General features: G+C 44.8%; 1 pseudogene; it reads right to left on the reverse strand.

The window, feature by feature from the left end:
• The window catches only part of LOC136620318 (methylcrotonoyl-CoA carboxylase beta chain, mitochondrial-like), a 171,018-nt pseudogene that overhangs the window by 23,150 nt on the left and 128,190 nt on the right, over positions 1-19,678 (reverse strand).

The following is a 19,678-nucleotide window of genomic DNA, read 5'->3' on the forward strand; positions in this document are numbered from 1 at the left end:
GCTTTGCGGAATTTAAATTCGCAGCGTGTCAATAAGCTGCAGAGGATTCCACCTCTTCAAATGAGGGGAGTGAGCTGCACACCAAAAGAAAACAGATTTTGCACCGCGGATCCGCTGCAGAGATTCCATTGTACATTCAGTCCCATGTGGACATACGCCAAGGCCGGCTTCATCTAAGAATCTGCGCAATTGCACGCGCCTCGGCGCAATGTAGGCTTTTTTGCGTGTGTATCAATGTATATTCCTGTACTTCTTTTTCCCGCAGGGCATGTTTATTCACGCCCGGGACATTGATGCAACCCCCATTTGACTTCTACGGAGCAAATGGCGTCATGGGGGTGCAGTTTATTGCTGTCTGTAACGAACAAGAGCACAAAACATGTCATCACCCAGCTTTCCCAGAGTCCAGAACCACAGAGCAGCCAGCTGTAACCCCTTGGAGGCAGGAATTGGGGCACCCCCTGGAATGGCGCTCATCGCTGGGCACCCAGCTTTTCCATAATCGGATATCACTGAATCCAAGGAAGAAGGAGTTATGAGTGAGTTATAAGTTCCCCCATTGGGGGAGGGGGGGTTGCACCCCTGATTCACCTGTGTCTGCACCCCTCACTGCTCCTACTGTTGGCTTCATATACATGTCTATGGAGGGGCAGCACATCCCCCGGGAGGACAGGGAAGGCTGCAGCCTGACTACTGAGCAGGGAGCACTGGGGGCTGCAGAGGCCAGGCTGCCACCACTGCAGCCATGGCCAACGGCTGCACAACTGGGCAGAGTCTACAGTGAAGGTCAAGCACTCAGCCCCCGGCACACAGCTGCACATTCGCCACCACTACTTACTCGTCGGCAGATTCGACACAACAGGGAGTGATTTCATTGTTGTTGTAGTTCTCGCTGTGGCCACTAGAGGGAGCACTGAGCCGAGCACACTGGGAGACGTGAAATAGTAGTAATAAAGCGAAGCGCATGTTCTCGCAGCCAATCAGATCGCAGGTTGAATTTTTCTAAGACTGGTTGTGAGATGAAAGGAGCGTTCTGATTGGTTGCTATAGGCAACTGCTATAGCTGTGCTTCAAACTAGTTTATTGTGAGTCCCAATGGGCATGAAAGGGACGGAGCCGCTCTTATGTGACCGATGAACATCAGTACTTTAGTCCCAGAAAACCCCTTTAGGGTGTGTTCAAATGTTGCGCAAATGCTGCTATTAGGCCGCTCTCACATGAACGCGCCAAAGCGCTGTGATTTCAAACAGTGCTTTGCCGCTATTTTACTTTGGCTTTTGGCCGCAGCTCCCACAAATATAGAACAGGCTCTGCTCTAAAATGGCGCTGGAAAGCTCCGTTCAGCGCATGTCTGCAAGACGCCATTGATTTCAATGGCGCGTTATACCGCGATTAACGAGACATTTAAAACGCTGCGTTAGTCGTGGTTAAAAGCGCCTGTGTGAGAGAGGCCTTAAACTGCAGAATCTCCACAGCAAAACCACAGGTTAGCGTTACGGTACCGTTGGGCCGTGTTAACCCGGGGCCGACGTCCTGCAGCTGAAAGTCTGCATCAAAACCCGCAACATTTGGTGGGAATTTTAATGCGGTTTTTAACGCGAATTCTGGTTTCGGAATTTACCCCCTCATTGAGAAGACGTGGTTTCGGCAGCGTAAACGGCGATAAAATTAACAGGCTGCGGATTTAAATTCTGCACCGCATGTCAATTTTCCGCCCGGGTTTGTGCGGGTTTCAAAATCTCATCCGCTTTGCTGATACTATAAATGCTGGAGATTTTCCGTACAAAAAAAAAAACAGCCAATCCGCCATCTTGAACGCGGCCTTACGGCAGCAGATCTGCAGCGTTTTTTTTCTCTACATCTGAACAGAATTAGCTTTAATCGCTTTCACTTTAATAGTAAAGGTCCCGCTGCGGTTCTTCTGCAGCGTTTACGCAACATGTGAACGCACCCTTATGCTACTCTCACGCATCCGTTTTTTACCGTCAAACACTCTTATTGATTTCAATGGGGCCTCGCAGATATGCGCTCGAACGCGGTGCTTTCTGGCGCTGCAATTTTCGAGTGCTGTCTGCTCTATTTTACCACGATTAACTCACCTCATCACCCATCACAATGATGGGGTGCGTTAAAAACGGCAGTCAGAGGCAGTAACCTGCGCAAGAGAACGGCGGCGTTTTGCCGATATTGTGTTTGTCTCATCAGCGTATGCGTATTTGCGCCACATTTTTGCGCACGCACTGATGCTCTCAGCCTTTGAAACAAGCAATTTGTTTATTGAGTTCAAGATGTCTTCCTTTCCTGTGCAAGTGCTCAGGAACATAGTGCATGCTGGGTTGTTTTTGTTTGCGGGATTGAAATGTGCACAGAAAATACGCTCATGTGAACGAATCCATTGAAGTCAATGGGTTCCGTTTTCTGTGTATTGAGTGTGCGAATACACGTGCAAATGCGCTTGTGTGACATGGGCCTCAAAGTAACCAATGTTTGAGCCAATGTCAGCTACTATGGCAGTTGTGCCGTTACAAGCGCTGCCTATCAAACACGGAGAAACCCTGGAGGTAGGAGGTGGCACACTGGCACTATATGGTGGCATCTCTGTAAGAGGAACTCAGGGGGCATCTGTGGCGTTATATGGTGGCATCTTTATAGCAGGAACCCTGAGGGCACCTATGGCATTATATGGTAGCATCTTTGTAGCAGGAACTCAGGGGGTATCTGTGGCATTATATTGTGGCATCTTTATAGCAGGAACTCAGGGGGTATCTGTGGCATTATATTGTGGCATCTTTATGACAGGAACTCTGGGGGCACCTGTGGCATTTAATGGTGGCATCTTTGTAGCAGGAACTCTGGGGGCACCTGTGCTATTAGTGTATATGGTGGCATCTTTGTGCAGCGTCCGAGGAGCGGGCCCACAGCTAAGGAGATAGCAGGGTAAATTGCGGCCTTGTCATGGGGCTCTACCATCTACTCCATGGGGGTAGCACATGACCCGTCCAAGTTACTGCTAGGGGAGTTTCATGGGGGCAACCCAAGATGTGGATTACCTGAAGGTTCCTTTGTCACTCGTGACGCCACTGTTCCGTCCTCTGTGCTGAATCCAGATGGTAGAAAACTAAGTAGTCCACATACAGAGAAACGGTTAAAGCAAAGCCGGGAACAGTCAACAGTGCTCCGTTACTTGAACATAACGGTTCAACAGAAATATACACGCCAGCAGGAAAAATGCTACAAAAACACAAAGTGGTGTGATAGGGAGGATTCATAGGATCACATATGAGTCCACAGTCCACGTTATCTGCGGGGTTTCGTTGCCGGCCAATCTCCTTCACTCGCTCCAGCTCTCTACCGGTCAGCACTCACATTTGAAAGACGGGTTTTCTGGAACTAAAGTACTGATGTGCATCAGTCACATAGGAGCGGCTCCATCCCATTCATTCCCACTGGGACTCACTCTATGATGCATGGCGGCTCCTCTCTCTCTCTCACAGCATTTACGGGTAAAACTGGCATCTCCTGGGCAAAGCAGGCCCAGGGCAGGCTGGTGGATACATTTCACCCTTTTCCATTCGGGACCACACAAAGCAAATGGTGTCTGTGTGTGTGGCGCAAGTCAGAAGCAGAACACTTTCCAGACACCTTGCACAAACATATATATACGAAGCACAATCACATGACATACAACATGGTACATTTTTCAGACATAACCCAGAAGTTAACCCACTCAGTGCTGCAGAGGTGCAATACGAACCATATTCATGCAACATATAAAACACTGACAACACGTAGGCACAAGACAAATGCATTTAGACTTATGGAGGGGTCCCATTAACTCTGGGCAACTACATTTGTAGCAGGAACTCAGAGGGTATGTGTGGCATTATATGGTGACATCTTTATAGCAGGAATTTCGGGGGGCATCTGTGACATTATATGGTGGCATCCTTGTAGCAGGAACTCAGGGGGCATCTGTGGCATTATATGGTGGCATCCTTGTAGCAGGAACTCTGTGGCATCTGTGGCATTATATGGTGGCATCCTTGTAGCAGGAACTCAGGGGGCATCTGTGGCAGGAAGGAATTCTCTGCAGCATCTCCACAAGGAACTACTCTAGATGCCAACATTAGGACTATTCTGACGTTCATGTAGGGCTCTATTAACATCTGTGTTAGCACCTCTGTTGCAGATTCCATCATAGTTTGTGGGGAAAGTAGTAGAATACATTCTTACCAGTAAAACTCCAGACACCAGAACTGCATCACAAGTCGATGGGGTTTGGTGGGCTAGGTCATGTCCATCATGCACTGGACTAGGAGGATGCACAGCATTTAGAATTTCACATCCCAGATGCTGAATCCAGATAGTTCTCAATATTTGGTCCGGTCTTTGGGGTCCTGGTCGTCGGCCGCGGCTGATTAGACTTTTATGGCTTATCCAGTTAGTATGCAAAACTGTGGCTCTACATGGCAGACAGTCTGACAGATCGTGTAATCAGGGTCCTGCATGCGTAGAAGACAAGTGCTACAAGTCAATGGGTAGAGTTTTCCCCTTTCAACAACAAACAAGAATATCAAGACAGAAGGTAAAGATGTCACATGTTATTCATGTATAAGATACAAGATGTATTTCTTCTTATTATTTATTTTTTCTCCTGTTCCTCTAGGACAGCTGCACTCATGGCAGAGAAGCTGCAGATTTTTTATGCGGATTTGTAGATGGAAAATCCACACGAAAATTGACAGGGACTTATAAATCCGTAGGATGTCAATTTCTGATCTGGATTGTCACAGCAGATTTTACCCCTTTCAATGTAGAGAGATCCCCAGTATATAGATAGATTTCACTCCAATCAGACTGACTCCAGATGTTACGTTCGCTCAGCGCACTAAAGCACCACGTCTCCGAACGGGCGCCGGATTGTGTCCTTTTAAAACCGCAAACACTCACAGCATTTGCACTTACCACTTGCACCTCTCTAGGCAATGATTGAAGGACTCCTCTCTCATTCTAATCAGGGAAAGTTGGGCACCCTTGCCTAAAAGCAGGGTAATCGTCCTGATAAGGCCAGCCCCACTGTCTTAATCTAGGACCTGGTTTTCCCTAAATAGGGACCTGGAGAGATGCACTAAACCCACAGGACACGACACTGTTCACACACTGTACACAGAACAGGACTGCACATAAAGCACATGTCTGGCCACCTTCACAGACATATCACACACGTCACTGTTCACACCAACATACCAGGTTATGCATACAGCATATAACAGGAGCCCCACCCAGAGCTCACATGCATACAGATGGAATACCATAGGTAGTCCAAGTGTCTTCAAACCAGGGGAATAGAGAATCAGCCACCGTTCTGACATAGGGAGCAGTGTCAGGCATCACCCATCTGACACACACATAGGACATCAGAAGTCTGGGGGGCACACCTGCCCAGGGATAGGGAGAAACCTTTCATTCGTTTATTTCAGCTTTCTTCTGAATGTAGGATGTCATGTGGAATTGTTGTTGCGGATTTCTAACATGCAAGTAATCTAATTTTACAAATAAACGCATTCCACTAATAAAAACACAACAAAATTTGCACTAATTGACAAAATCCATATATAATTCCGTCCCATGTGAAAAGTTCCTAAGATCGGTTTCATATGGAAGGCCCACAGCGGATGACGGTCACCCTGTGTACCTGGATTTTTCTGTATAGCGGATGACTGCAGTGTCTCGCCGTTGGTCATGTGCAGTATAGTTTTTTTCTTTTAATGTTTGTATTTCCCACGTGTTGCTTAGCGATGATGCGGGTACCCGTAGCCCATACGCAATGTAATTGCATATTGGCTGCGGGTTGGACAGGCATCTGTGCAGAATCCACAGAAAAATGCAGCATGGTGCGCTTATTTCCTTCACTCGTGGAATACACAATTCGCATCCGTGAGCGCAATATTGATTTCACGTGCCTTTCAATGCATGTATTTTGCTGCGAATCCTCCGAGAAGACGCGGCAATAAGAATCCGCCCATCTGAAGCCAGCCTAAATCGTCACCTCTATTGCCTTTCCCTCTATAACAAAACCTAAGTCTTACTACTTCTGCTTATCTTAGTGGAGTATCACCCAAATATATTGTTTTAATACGCTTTTTGTCTAAAAAAAAATCACATCCCTAAAAGAAGTGGTTGTTTTCTTGCAAAACTCGGCATGCAGTAACATCTCAGGCAGATATACAAATGATAAGAGTTGGGGTGTGATTAGATGAATGGTCTTGTCACTGGAGGCCCTAATAGTGGTTCCACCTTTGGCCTTTAAAAAGTCTTTCATTGGCTCTTTGTGTGTAATGTACTTCTTTTTCCGCTTGTTGCCTACTATACATGGCTCTTTTAATGCAATCAAAGAGATGTCAGCCAGTTTGAGCGGGGCGCATTATTGGAATGTGAGAAGCTGGACGGTCGTAACGCTGAATTGCCGCCACTGGGGCTGTTCTGAGCAGACTGTTAGTAGGTGTTGGGACTATTGGATGTGTGAGGGCACACAAGATGACCCGGCTCAGGACGCCCTCGACAGACCACCAGTAGAGAGGATCATCACCTGACAAGCACGAGCAACTCCAACTGTTTTGTTGTCCAGCATACAGAGATAGGTGGCCCCATCATTACAGGCTTCTGTGTCTGTGAGTTCCTACCACACTCATAGGGGAAAGTTGACTGAGAGTCGGTGTGAGAGGTGGTGTGAAGATGCTGCATCAGGAACTAGGAGCCTGAGGTCTGCAAAGACCAAGTCAGAGCTCTTCCCAAGTCTGACAGAGGATGCCTCTATACTCTTCAGATGAGGGGTGGTGACGGAGACCCTGTGGGTTGTGAACTCTGAGCATTGTATGCTATAGACTTGTTTGCTATGATATGGAAAACATGCTGGCAGGAGACGGGTTTAAAGAAATTCACAACTCTGGAAACTTTATGCATGTGGTGTTCATTTCTGCTAAAAGACAAAGACAGCAATCCCTTAGGCAAGTGACTCCAACTTGCCCCAGTCTCGATGCCCACGTGTATCACATTTTGTATCCAAGCTAGAGGTGATACAACAGAGTACTAGAGCCTCCATGCCCGCCCACAGTGGCGTAATTTGAAGCTCCTGGGCCCCAATGCAAAACCTGTAATGGGGCCCCCAACTATAATGCTTTATTCATAGTACTGGGCTCCCTATATGGAGAAGAAAGGTCTTATGGGCCCCCTAAAGCTCCTGAGCCCAGGTGCAACTGCATCCCCTATAGTTATGCCAGTGCCCGCCCATGTTACATCTTGTACCCAAGCTAGACGCGGTACAACAGATTACTAGAGCCTCCATGCCCAACCATATCACATCTTGTATCCAAGCTAGAGGCGGTACAACAGAGTACTAGAGCCTCCATGCCCGCAGTATCACATCTTGTATTGCAGCGTCTGAGGAGCAGGCCCTCAGCCGAGGAGACAGCAGGGTATAGATGTTAACCTTGTCACAGGCTCTACCATCTCCTCCCTAAGGGTACCTCAGGACCTAACCTCGTTACTACTGGGGAATATCACAGGGTAGTAACCGGGGGTTACCTTAAGTCCAGTTGTCACTCGTGATGCAACTGTTCCTTCTCCTGGAATGAATCTTGTAGACAAATAAAATAGTCCAACACCAGAAAAGTATATTTTGGAACAAAACCAGGAACGATCGATCTTGTCCATTTACTTAAACTTCTTAAGAAAGTCAATAATAGTTACAGAAATCACAGCATACAAGAATTATATCTCGGTGGAACTCACGGGGTATTGGAACAATCCACAGGCCAAGTTATCTGCAGGTTCTTTCACTCCCGGCAATCACTTTCTCCACCGGCAAAACACTCGCGTTTGCTTTCTTCTTGCTAATAAGCAGTTCTATTCTCTCAGTACTCAGCAGTAGTACGGAGTATTCCTGGGTTGAACAGGCCCAGGCTGGGCATCAGGCAATCGCTCGGCTTCCTCCATGCTTCACACAAAGACCGACCTGGCAGCCTCTCTGTAGTGTCTCAGAGTTCCCAGACTAACTGACTTCTTTTGTGTTAGGGGGGTCACAAGGGGACCCGTCAGCTGATGCTGTCTGCTTCCCAATCAGTTGAACATGCGAGTATACTCGGAGGAGATCAATGGACACCACACCGTATGTGCTAACCAAAGAAATGCCTGTTTAATGTACAATGTATTCAATCTTTATACATTTCTATGAAGCGAGTGGCTTTATGCCAGATACAATTAAAATTAATAAGCACATATATTGATTTAAAATATCTCAGCCTCTTATCAGTATGTCCTCCTCAGGTGGGTGTTAATCGGGAGGTACATTCCTATGAGCTTGTTAGTAAATTTCAACTAGAGTTGTTTAAAGATAAGAACAGGACAGAAACCTTGTTATATTCCAATTAATACTTCCAGGTGGATTATTCAGACTGAGATCTAACATATTTCTAGGTGAAAGTTGAAATTAATACAGATATATATATGTATTAAAGCAGACAAGCAAAGAGGCAAAATGGAGTCTCTGTAGTCTATTTTTAAAGCGTCAGCCCTTACACGTATAAGCTTAAATCTTTAGCAGAAGAAGACGCAAATTATAAACACATAAGTATTCTGTGAAATACACTTATCATTCTCTATTTAAAGGCATAAACCTGAATTAACCCCCCACATCCCCCCGTTTGGACATAGGGTCCACCATCATGCTAGATACTACAACCGATTCCCTAGAGTCATGTGGTGGTCCCAAAGTCCATCTGGGTTGAAGTTTAGCAAAAGCCTTTTTACTACAACGTGTGGTACAAGACATGATTAACTTTAAAGCAATATATATATATATATATATATATATATATATATATATATATATATATATATGACGAACAAAATCATCACTACTTAAAGCATACTTTGTAATATTCCCGTGAACCACCCTCCTAAACCAGAGAACCAATTGGCAGGGTTCAAAGAACTAAATGTGTTACCCCACCAGCTATCCCTGGTTTCTGAGTTTTCAGTTGTCCATGCAAGCAGTATTTGGTGGTGTCTAACAAGGTGGTTCTGGGCATTGTCCTCTTGTACCCTCTCACAAGGGCGAAGAATGGAGTGAGGAGTCCAAAAAGTCCATCAATAAACAAAATGTCCTTAGTTTTCCTTCTCATGGGGGGGGCAAAGTAGGGCGTGAAAAGTCTCATTAGTCTCAAGACAAGCAACAGTTCCTTCAACTTTACTGAAGTAGGTGTGATCAGCAGGACTCGATAGGGCCCCTCGAGTCTGGGCTCTAGAGATTTCCGGACAAGCCTCTTTACGACCACCCAGTCTCCAGGTTGCAGAGAGTGTGATCCCTCTAAGTTGTCTAGGCCTGGAATGGGAGAAAAAGACTAGATTCTGGGTTACCATTAGTTGGTCACACAGGTGCTTTACATATCCGGCTACTATGTCATAGCCCTGCTGTAGGGCCTGTGGATGATACAGCCCCAATCTTGGCATAGAGCCAAACAACACTTCTTTTAACTTAAGTGTACCATTTAGTCTTTTAACTTTGCCTAAACTCTGCAGGTGTGAAGTGTGTACCTTTGTTTGAGTCAATCACTTCCGGTGCCCCATATCTGCAGGTTACCTCATTCATGAGCTCCTGTGCGATTACCTGCTTATTTACTTTGGTAACAGGGTAGGTCTCCGACCTGAAAATACATCAACAACAAGCACGTATTCATACTTCCCAACAAGTGGGAGCTGAGTGTAGTCAATTTGCAATCCCTGAAATGGGTAGAGTGGTCTAGGCAAGTGTTATGTGGCAAATTTACTTCTGCCCTGTTGCTTACGGCAAAGATCATGCAAAATTGGACAAATGATGATGCAGCAGCTACAGAAAACCCAGGAGCCACCCGTCCTCGTTCAAGCGTCAACATCATTGCTGCTTTGATAGGTGTGTCTTTCCGTGCATCAGCTGGGCCATCATGGGGGACAGAGACCTCTGTAGGCAAGTGCTGTTGACTGTTCGCCATACGCCGTCCCATTTCTGCTGCTCCCATATTTAGTCCATTTGTCTTTTTCTTTCTTGCTGGCTTGTAACTGTAAAGTCTTTAGCATATCAAAGCCCAAGGGTTTTTTTTTTATCAAAGTCCAAGTTCATATCAAAGTCCAAGTTCATATCAAAGTCCAAGTTCATATCAAAGTCCAAGGTTTAGTCAAAGTCCAAAGTTATTGTTAAATTCTTCTTTTCTTCTTTTCTTCTTTTCTTCCATGGCTTGAGGGCCGCTGCCTTTGCTGTGTGGTCTGTGATGGCGTTGCCTCTTGTTTCTCTGGTGTAGGAATTGGTGTGAGCTTTCCACTTTGTCAGGTAGAAGTAAGTAGGGCCTCCGTGAGACTCTGCACCGCTGCACCATTCTTAATTGGCTGTCCTGCTGAGGTAACAAGCTGTCTGGCCTTCCATGTTGAGCCGTAATCATGAGCTATGCCAAATGCATACCGGGAGTCAGTGTAAATGTTTGCCGTCTTACCTTCTACCACTCTACACGCCTCAGTGAGGGCCTTCAGTTCCGCTTCTTGTCCTGAAACATGCGGAGGCAGAGCTTCTGCTTTTAGGACATCTTGTTGTGTGACCACTGCATCTCCAGTGTGGAGTCGTCAATCACCCCTGGTACCATCTATAACAAAAAAACTAAAAATATGCATTGTTAACAAGGGCTTTCAGTTAACATAAAGAAGAGACAGTGTCTGCAATTGCATCTTCCTGGACATGTGCCAGGGGGTACTGACGGACCAAGGGGGCTAAGAGCTTGTTCCTCTGCGTGCGTAAGAGTGAGGACAGGAAGAGGTGTCGCTTGGTCTGCTGCCATCCGACAGAAGGTCGGGTGACTTTCAGACCCGGGGTGTATACGAGCCTCACCGGACGGGTGAAGTTTGATACAACATCCCAAGGGTCGCATCACGTCAGTTCCCAGTATGCTTTCAGGACCTTCCAGCACAAGGAAGCGCGTGAGGCATCGTGACCCTTTAAACATTACCTCAAGCGGTTCAGTTTCTGCCAGCTGAATTGGCACTTCTGAAACCCCTTGCACCGATTACCGCTAGACAATCAGGCTGGTATTCTATTTCAAATAGATCATAACCTTGTTGCAAGAAGGAAAAAGAAATTTTTTAAAAAATTTAAAAATAGCTGACCTGCAATACCTAGATCACCTATATCTCCCCCCCCCCCCCTTTGAACTAGGGTACTTAATTGGAAGAGTAACCGAGTTCAAGGTAGTAGCAACAGTGAGAAGAATGACAAGAGCACATTGTAGCTGGATTTGACGGGCCAGAAATAAATGCTTGGGTTGCACTTGCGTGTATATGCTCCGGATGTCATGGGGGGGTGAGGACCACTAGGGGGGGTTGGTTCAATACCAACTCCGAAGATTTGTTAACCATTGCCTGTACTGCTGCCACCGCACAAACACATGAGGGAGCTCCTCGAGCCACTGGATACAGCTTCATGGAGTAGTATCCAGGTGGCCGTGGGTGTCCTCCGTGCCTTTGTGTCAATACTGTCGTCCCCTGGCCAGAAAATTCAGTACAGAAAAGAATAAAGGATAAAGTGTAAAAGGGTGAGAAATGAGCTTCAGGGGTGAGAGAGAGTAAAGAATGATTGAAAGACAGTCATAGAGTAGTTGCATAAGAGCGGAAACAGAGTGGACCCATGGCCGGCAGTATGAAAACAAGGCCCAGAAAGGGGCGGAGTTTGGCAGCAGGTGTAAGTACAGGTATGGCTGTTTGCGCGTTTCTTCTATAGAACATTCTCTCAGAAACAGTATAATTGTGGCTTGTTTGCAGGCTTCCAAATTATCAGCACACAGCGCCTACATCACACATTTTACATTCATTACAGTCTGAACACGGGTCATTAATTCTCATCCGTTCATGCGGTCAAGTCTCATTCAAATGTTAGTAAGAGTTCACACAGGACGTAACGCGTATGATGCAACTGTCCTCATCTTGCAAACAAATGCATTCAATCACTCCCACCTCCCCCTGGAATCAGTCAAACTTTAACTGTTTGTCCAAAAAAGAAAAAAGGAACACACATTTTGCAATCATGCACACGTCCAACCAATCACGGAACTGACATTTACATAAAAAGCAAAAATATATCTTAAAATCCCTATATATATATTCTATTTTTAAAACCACATAATTCACATAATATATTCAACGTCTGTCTTTCTTCTATGACTTTGAATTTTACCTCTCTTATGAAACAGATTTTTGGAAAGCAGCCAGAACATTCAGACTTCAAACAACACCAATCATTAGCAACAACAAAGGTATATTTCTCTGCACAGACTATCAAACCCAGACGGCAGAGGAATAGTTAAACACATAAAAAAAGGACAAAGAAGACTAAGACGTATAACAAAGATTAGATTACATGACAATAAGACAAACAATATTGGTTATTTGACACATAATTATCCACAGATTCTGCATGAACTTGCTTTATGTCCCAAAGGAACACAAACTATAAAGGATTCCCTTTCTCTGATAACTGCCGTATCTACACGTGCCTCAATCCATTTATCTAACATACTTTATCCAGCCTTTGCTTATCTCTGAATCTTTTCGAAACTTGTTGGTCTAAGATTCCCAAAATTCTAACCTGCTTTTCTCAACAACTTGCTAGATTCTCTCCCCACGGCTAACTTGCTTTCTCCCGTACTATTGCCAGAACTCATAGTTAAAGGTTCCCGCCGTTTTACCTATCTGTTTATATATTTTATAGGCTTGCCTACAGATGTCCTTCCCTTCCCCCAATCTTATTATCTCAATGGGTGTCAGGAAAGTCTGAGACCCCATTCTAGCTATGGACTTACTTCTCGATTTACCACTATTGTCCCTACTGCCGAGTCTGCAACTGGCAGGATACTATGGACTTTTAAGTCCCTTCTGCCTACGTCCGCAACGGGGCAGGATATTTGAGGGCACTCCTGCCAAGTATTGGCAGGATATTTCTTCTTCTGCAAGTCCGCAACTGTCAGAAATACTTTGGACTTTTCAGTCCCTTCTGCCACGTCCGCAACGGGCAGGATATTTATTATCTTCTGTGAGTCTGCAACTGTCAGAAATACTTTTGGACTTTTCAGTCCCTTCTGCCACGTCCGCAACGGGCAGGATATTCGCAATCTATATTATGAATATATTACTACTATACTTACGGGGATAGAGGAAGGACCACGGCTTGCCTTGCTGGGCGGCTTTTAGTAATCTTATTACAAATTACAGCTAACATTATGAGTCCGGCAAAAAGCAATACTTTCTACAGCACACAGCAGACAGCATGGCAATATACACAAGGGTTCTTCCGTCTAGCACGGTTACTAAGAACACCGTAAATAAGAGGCAGAAGTGTCCTATAAACATGCAGCAACTAACCATCTGTCGACACGTGACTTGAAGTCCGGGGAACCCAGATCTGGAGTGGTAAGTCAAGGGCTTACCTTACACCGGTGTTTTGTAGATCTGGGGTCCCGTGGCCTCTAGTCCGGCTGGTCAGCAGGCAGGATTGTCAGGTATCAGCTGCAGGTAAGGAGTTAACTTCTGTCCCTCGTTGGAGCGCCAAGTATTGTTAGGGGGGTCACAAGGGGACCCGTCAGCTGATGCTGTCTGCTTCCCAATCAGTTGAACATGCGAGTATACTCGGAGGAGATCAATGGACACCACACCGTATGTGCTAACCAAAGAAATGCCTGTTTAATGTACAATGTATTCAATCTTTATACATTTCTATGAAGCGAGTGGCTTTATGCCAGATACAATTAAAATTAATAAGCACATATATTGATTTAAAATATCTCAGCCTCTTATCAGTATGTCCTCCTCAGGTGGGTGTTAATCGGGAGGTACATTCCTATGAGCTTGTTAGTAAATTTCAACTAGAGTTGTTTAAAGATAAGAACAGGACAGAAACCTTGTTATATTCCAATTAATACTTCCAGGTGGATTATTCAGACTGAGATCTAACATATTTCTAGGTGAAAGTTGAAATTAATACAGATATATATATGTATTAAAGCAGACAAGCAAAGAGGCAAAATGGAGTCTCTGTAGTCTATTTTTAAAGCGTCAGCCCTTACACGTATAAGCTTAAATCTTTAGCAGAAGAAGACGCAAATTATAAACACATAAGTATTCTGTGAAATACACTTATCATTCTCTATTTAAAGGCATAAACCTGAATTAACCCCCCACATCCCCCCGTTTGGACATAGGGTCCACCATCATGCTAGATACTACAACCGATTCCCTAGAGTCATGTGGTGGTCCCAAAGTCCATCTGGGTTGAAGTTTAGCAAAAGCCTTTTTACTACAACGTGTGGTACAAGACATGATTAACTTTAAAGCAATATATATATATATATATATATATATATATATATATGACGAACAAAATCATCACTACTTAAAGCATACTTTGTAATATTCCCGTGAACCACCCTCCTAAACCAGAGAACCAATTGGCAGGGTTCAAAGAACTAAATGTGTTACCCCACCAGCTATCCCTGGTTTCTGAGTTTTCAGTTGTCCATGCAAGCAGTATTTGGTGGTGTCTAACAAGGTGGTTCTGGGCATTGTCCTCTTGTACCCTCTCACAAGGGCGAAGAATGGAGTGAGGAGTCCAAAAAGTCCATCAATAAACAAAATGTCCTTAGTTTTCCTTCTCATGGGGGGGCAAAGTAGGGCGTGAAAAGTCTCATTAGTCTCAAGACAAGCAACAGTTCCTTCAACTTTACTGAAGTAGGTGTGATCAGCAGGACTCGATAGGGCCCCTCGAGTCTGGGCTCTAGAGATTTCCGGACAAGCCTCTTTACGACCACCCAGTCTCCAGGTTGCAGAGAGTGTGATCCCTCTAAGTTGTCTAGGCCTGGAATGGGAGAAAAAGACTAGATTCTGGGTTACCATTAGTTGGTCACACAGGTGCTTTACATATCCGGCTACTATGTCATAGCCCTGCTGTAGGGCCTGTGGATGATACAGCCCCAATCTTGGCATAGAGCCAAACAACACTTCTTTTAACTTAAGTGTACCATTTAGTCTTTTAACTTTGCCTAAACTCTGCAGGTGTGAAGTGTGTACCTTTGTTTGAGTCAATCACTTCCGGTGCCCCATATCTGCAGGTTACCTCATTCATGAGCTCCTGTGCGATTACCTGCTTATTTACTTTGGTAACAGGGTAGGTCTCCGACCTGAAAATACATCAACAACAAGCACGTATTCATACTTCCCAACAAGTGGGAGCTGAGTGTAGTCAATTTGCAATCCCTGAAATGGGTAGAGTGGTCTAGGCAAGTGTTATGTGGCAAATTTACTTCTGCCCTGTTGCTTACGGCAAAGATCATGCAAAATTGGACAAATGATGATGCAGCAGCTACAGAAAACCCAGGAGCCACCCGTCCTCGTTCAAGCGTCAACATCATTGCTGCTTTGATAGGTGTGTCTTTCCGTGCATCAGCTGGGCCATCATGGGGGACAGAGACCTCTGTAGGCAAGTGCTGTTGACTGTTCGCCATACGCCGTCCCATTTCTGCTGCTCCCATATTTAGTCCATTTGTCTTTTTCTTTCTTGCTGGCTTGTAACTGTAAAGTCTTTAGCATATCAAAGCCCAAGGGTTTTTTTTTATCAAAGTCCAAGTTCATATCAAAGTCCAAGTTCATATCAAAGTCCAAGTTCATATCAAAGTCCAAGGTTTAGTCAAAGTCCAAAGTTATTGTTAGATTCTTCTTTTCTTCTTTTCTTCCATGGCTTGAGGGCCGCTGCCTTTGCTGTGTGGTCTGTGATGGCGTTGCCTCTTGTTTCTCTGGTGTAGGAATTGGTGTGAGCTTTCCACTTTGTCAGGTAGAAGTAAGTAGGGCCTCCGTGAGACTCTGCACCGCTGCACCATTCTTAATTGGCTGTCCTGCTGAGGTAACAAGCTGTCTGGCCTTCCATGTTGAGCCGTAATCATGAGCTATGCCAAATGCATACCGGGAGTCAGTGTAAATGTTTGCCGTCTTACCTTCTACCACTCTACACGCCTCAGTGAGGGCCTTCAGTTCCGCTTCTTGTCCTGAAACATGCGGAGGCAGAGCTTCTGCTTTTAGGACATCTTGTTGTGTGACCACTGCATCTCCAGTGTGGAGTCGTCAATCACCCCTGGTACCATCTATAACAAAAAAACTAAAAATATGCATTGTTAACAAGGGCTTTCAGTTAACATAAAGAAGAGACAGTGTCTGCAATTGCATCTTCCTGGACATGTGCCAGGGGGTACTGACGGACCAAGGGGGCTAAGAGCTTGTTCCTCTGCGTGCGTAAGAGTGAGGACAGGGAGAGGTGTCGCTTGGTCTGCTGCCATCCGACAGAAGGTCGGGTGACTTTCAGACCCGGGGTGTATACGAGCCTCACCGGACGGGTGAAGTTTGATACAACATCCCAAGGGTCGCATCACGTCAGTTCCCAATATGCTTTCAGGACCTTCCAGCACAAGGAAGCGCGTGAGGCATCGTGACCCTTTAAACATTACCTCAAGCGGTTCAGTTTCTGCCAGCTGAATTGGCACTTCTGAAACCCCTTGCACCGATAACCGCTAGACAATCAGGCTGGTATTCTATTTCAAATAGATCATAACCTTGTTGCAAGAAGGAAAAAGAAATTTTTTAAAAAATTTAAAAATAGCTGACCTGCAATACCTAGATCACCTATATCTTCCCCCCCCCCCCTTTGAACTAGGGTACTTAATTGGAAGAGTAACCGAGTTCAAGGTAGTAGCAACAGTGAGAAGAATGACAAGAGCACATTGTAGCTGGATTTGACGGGCCAGAAATAAATGCTTGGGTTGCACTTGCGTGTATATGCTCCGGATGTCATGGGGGGGTGAGGACCACTAGGGGGGGTTGGTTCAATACCAACTCCGAAGATTTGTTAACCATTGCCTGTACTGCTGCCACCGCACAAACACATGAGGGAGCTCCTCGAGCCACTGGATACAGCTTCATGGAGTAGTATCCAGGTGGCCGTGGGTGTCCTCCGTGCCTTTGTGTCAATACTGTCGTCCCCTGGCCAGAAAATTCAGTACAGAAAAGAATAAAGGATAAAGTGTAAAAGGGTGAGAAATGAGCTTCAGGGGTGAGAGAGAGTAAAGAATGATTGAAAGACAGTCATAGAGTAGTTGCATAAGAGCGGAAACAGAGTGGACCCATGGCCGGCAGTATGAAAACAAGGCCCAGAAAGGGGCGGAGTTTGGCAGCAGGTGTAAGTACAGGTATGGCTGTTTGCGCGTTTCTTCTATAGAACATTCTCTCAGAAACAGTATAATTGTGGCTTGTTTGCAGGCTTCCAAATTATCAGCACACAGCGCCTACATCACACATTTTACATTCATTACAGTCTGAACACGGGTCATTAATTCTCATCCGTTCATGCGGTCAAGTCTCATTCAAATGTTAGTAAGAGTTCACACAGGACGTAACGCGTATGATGCAACTGTCCTCATCTTGCAAACAAATGCATTCAATCACTCCCACCTCCCCCTGGAATCAGTCAAACTTTAACTGTTTGTCCAAAAAAGAAAAAAGGAACACACATTTTGCAATCATGCACACGTCCAACCAATCACGGAACTGACATTTACATAAAAAGCAAAAATATATCTTAAAATCCCTATATATATATTCTATTTTTAAAACCACATAATTCACATAATATATTCAACGTCTGTCTTTCTTCTATGACTTTGAATTTTACCTCTCTTATGAAACAGATTTTTGGAAAGCAGCCAGAACATTCAGACTTCAAACAACACCAATCATTAGCAACAACAAAGGTATATTTCTCTGCACAGACTATCAAACCCAGACGGCAGAGGAATAGTTAAACACATAAAAAAAGGACAAAGAAGACTAAGACGTATAACAAAGATTAGATTACATGACAATAAGACAAACAATATTGGTTATTTGACACATAATTATCCACAGATTCTGCATGAACTTGCTTTATGTCCCAAAGGAACACAAACTATAAAGGATTCCCTTTCTCTGATAACTGCCGTATCTACACGTGCCTCAATCCATTTATCTAACATACTTTATCCAGCCTTTGCTTATCTCTGAATCTTTTCGAAACTTGTTGGTCTAAGATTCCCAAAATTCTAACCTGCTTTTCTCAACAACTTGCTAGATTCTCTCCCCACGGCTAACTTGCTTTCTCCCGTACTATTGCCAGAACTCATAGTTAAAGGTTCCCGCCGTTTTACCTATCTGTTTATATATTTTATAGGCTTGCCTACAGATGTCCTTCCCTTCCCCCAATCTTATTATCTCAATGGGTGTCAGGAAAGTCTGAGACCCCATTCTAGCTATGGACTTACTTCTCGATTTACCACTATTGTCCCTACTGCCGAGTCTGCAACTGGCAGGATACTATGGACTTTTAAGTCCCTTCTGCCTACGTCCGCAACGGGGCAGGATATTTGAGGGCACTCCTGCCAAGTATTGGCAGGATATTTCTTCTTCTGCAAGTCCGCAACTGTCAGAAATACTTTGGACTTTTCAGTCCCTTCTGCCACGTCCGCAACGGGCAGGATATTTATTATCTTCTGCGAGTCTGCAACTGTCAGAAATACTTTTGGACTTTTCAGTCCCTTCTGCCACGTCCGCAACGGGCAGGATATTCGCAATCTATATTATGAATATATTACTACTATACTTACGGGGATAGAGGACGGACCACGGCTTGCCTTGCTGGGCGGCTTTTAGTAATCTTATTACAAATTACAGCTAACATTATGAGTCCGGCAAAAAGCAATACTTTCTACAGCACACAGCAGACAGCATGGCAATATACACAAGGGTTCTTCCGTCTAGCACGGTTACTAAGAACACCGTAAATAAGAGGCAGAAGTGTCCTATAAACATGCAGCAACTAACCATCTGTCGACACGTGACTTGAAGTCCGGGGAACCCAGATCTGGAGTGGTAAGTCAAGGGCTTACCTTACACCGGTGTTTTGTAGATCTGGGGTCCCGTGGCCTCTAGTCCGGCTGGTCAGCAGGCAGGATTGTCAGGTATCAGCTGCAGGTAAGGAGTTAACTTCTGTCCCTCGTTGGAGCGCCAAGTATTGTTAGGGGGGTCACAAGGGGACCCGTCAGCTGATGCTGTCTGCTTCCCAATCAGTTGAACATGCGAGTATACTCGGAGGAGATCAATGGACACCACACCGTATGTGCTAACCAAAGAAATGCCTGTTTAATGTACAATGTATTCAATCTTTATACATTTCTACGAAGCGAGTGGCTTTATGCCAGATACAATTAAAATTAATAAGCACATATATTGATTTAAAATATCTCAGCCTCTTATCAGTATGTCCTCCTCAGGTGGGTGTTAATCGGGAGGTACATTCCTATGAGCTTGTTAGTAAATTTCAACTAGAGTTGTTTAAAGATAAGAACAGTACAGAAACCTTGTTATATTCCAATTAATATTTCTAGGTGGATTATTCAGACTGAGATCTAACATATTTCTAGGTGAAAGTTTAAATTAATACTGATATATATATGTATTAAAGCAGACAAGCAAAGAGGCAAAATGGAGTCTCTGTAGTCTATTTTTAAAGCGCCAGCCCTTACACGTATAAGCT

This window comes from Eleutherodactylus coqui, chromosome 3, assembly GCF_035609145.1.
Source record: "Eleutherodactylus coqui strain aEleCoq1 chromosome 3, aEleCoq1.hap1, whole genome shotgun sequence".
Taxonomy (NCBI): Eukaryota; Metazoa; Chordata; class Amphibia; order Anura; family Eleutherodactylidae; genus Eleutherodactylus; species Eleutherodactylus coqui.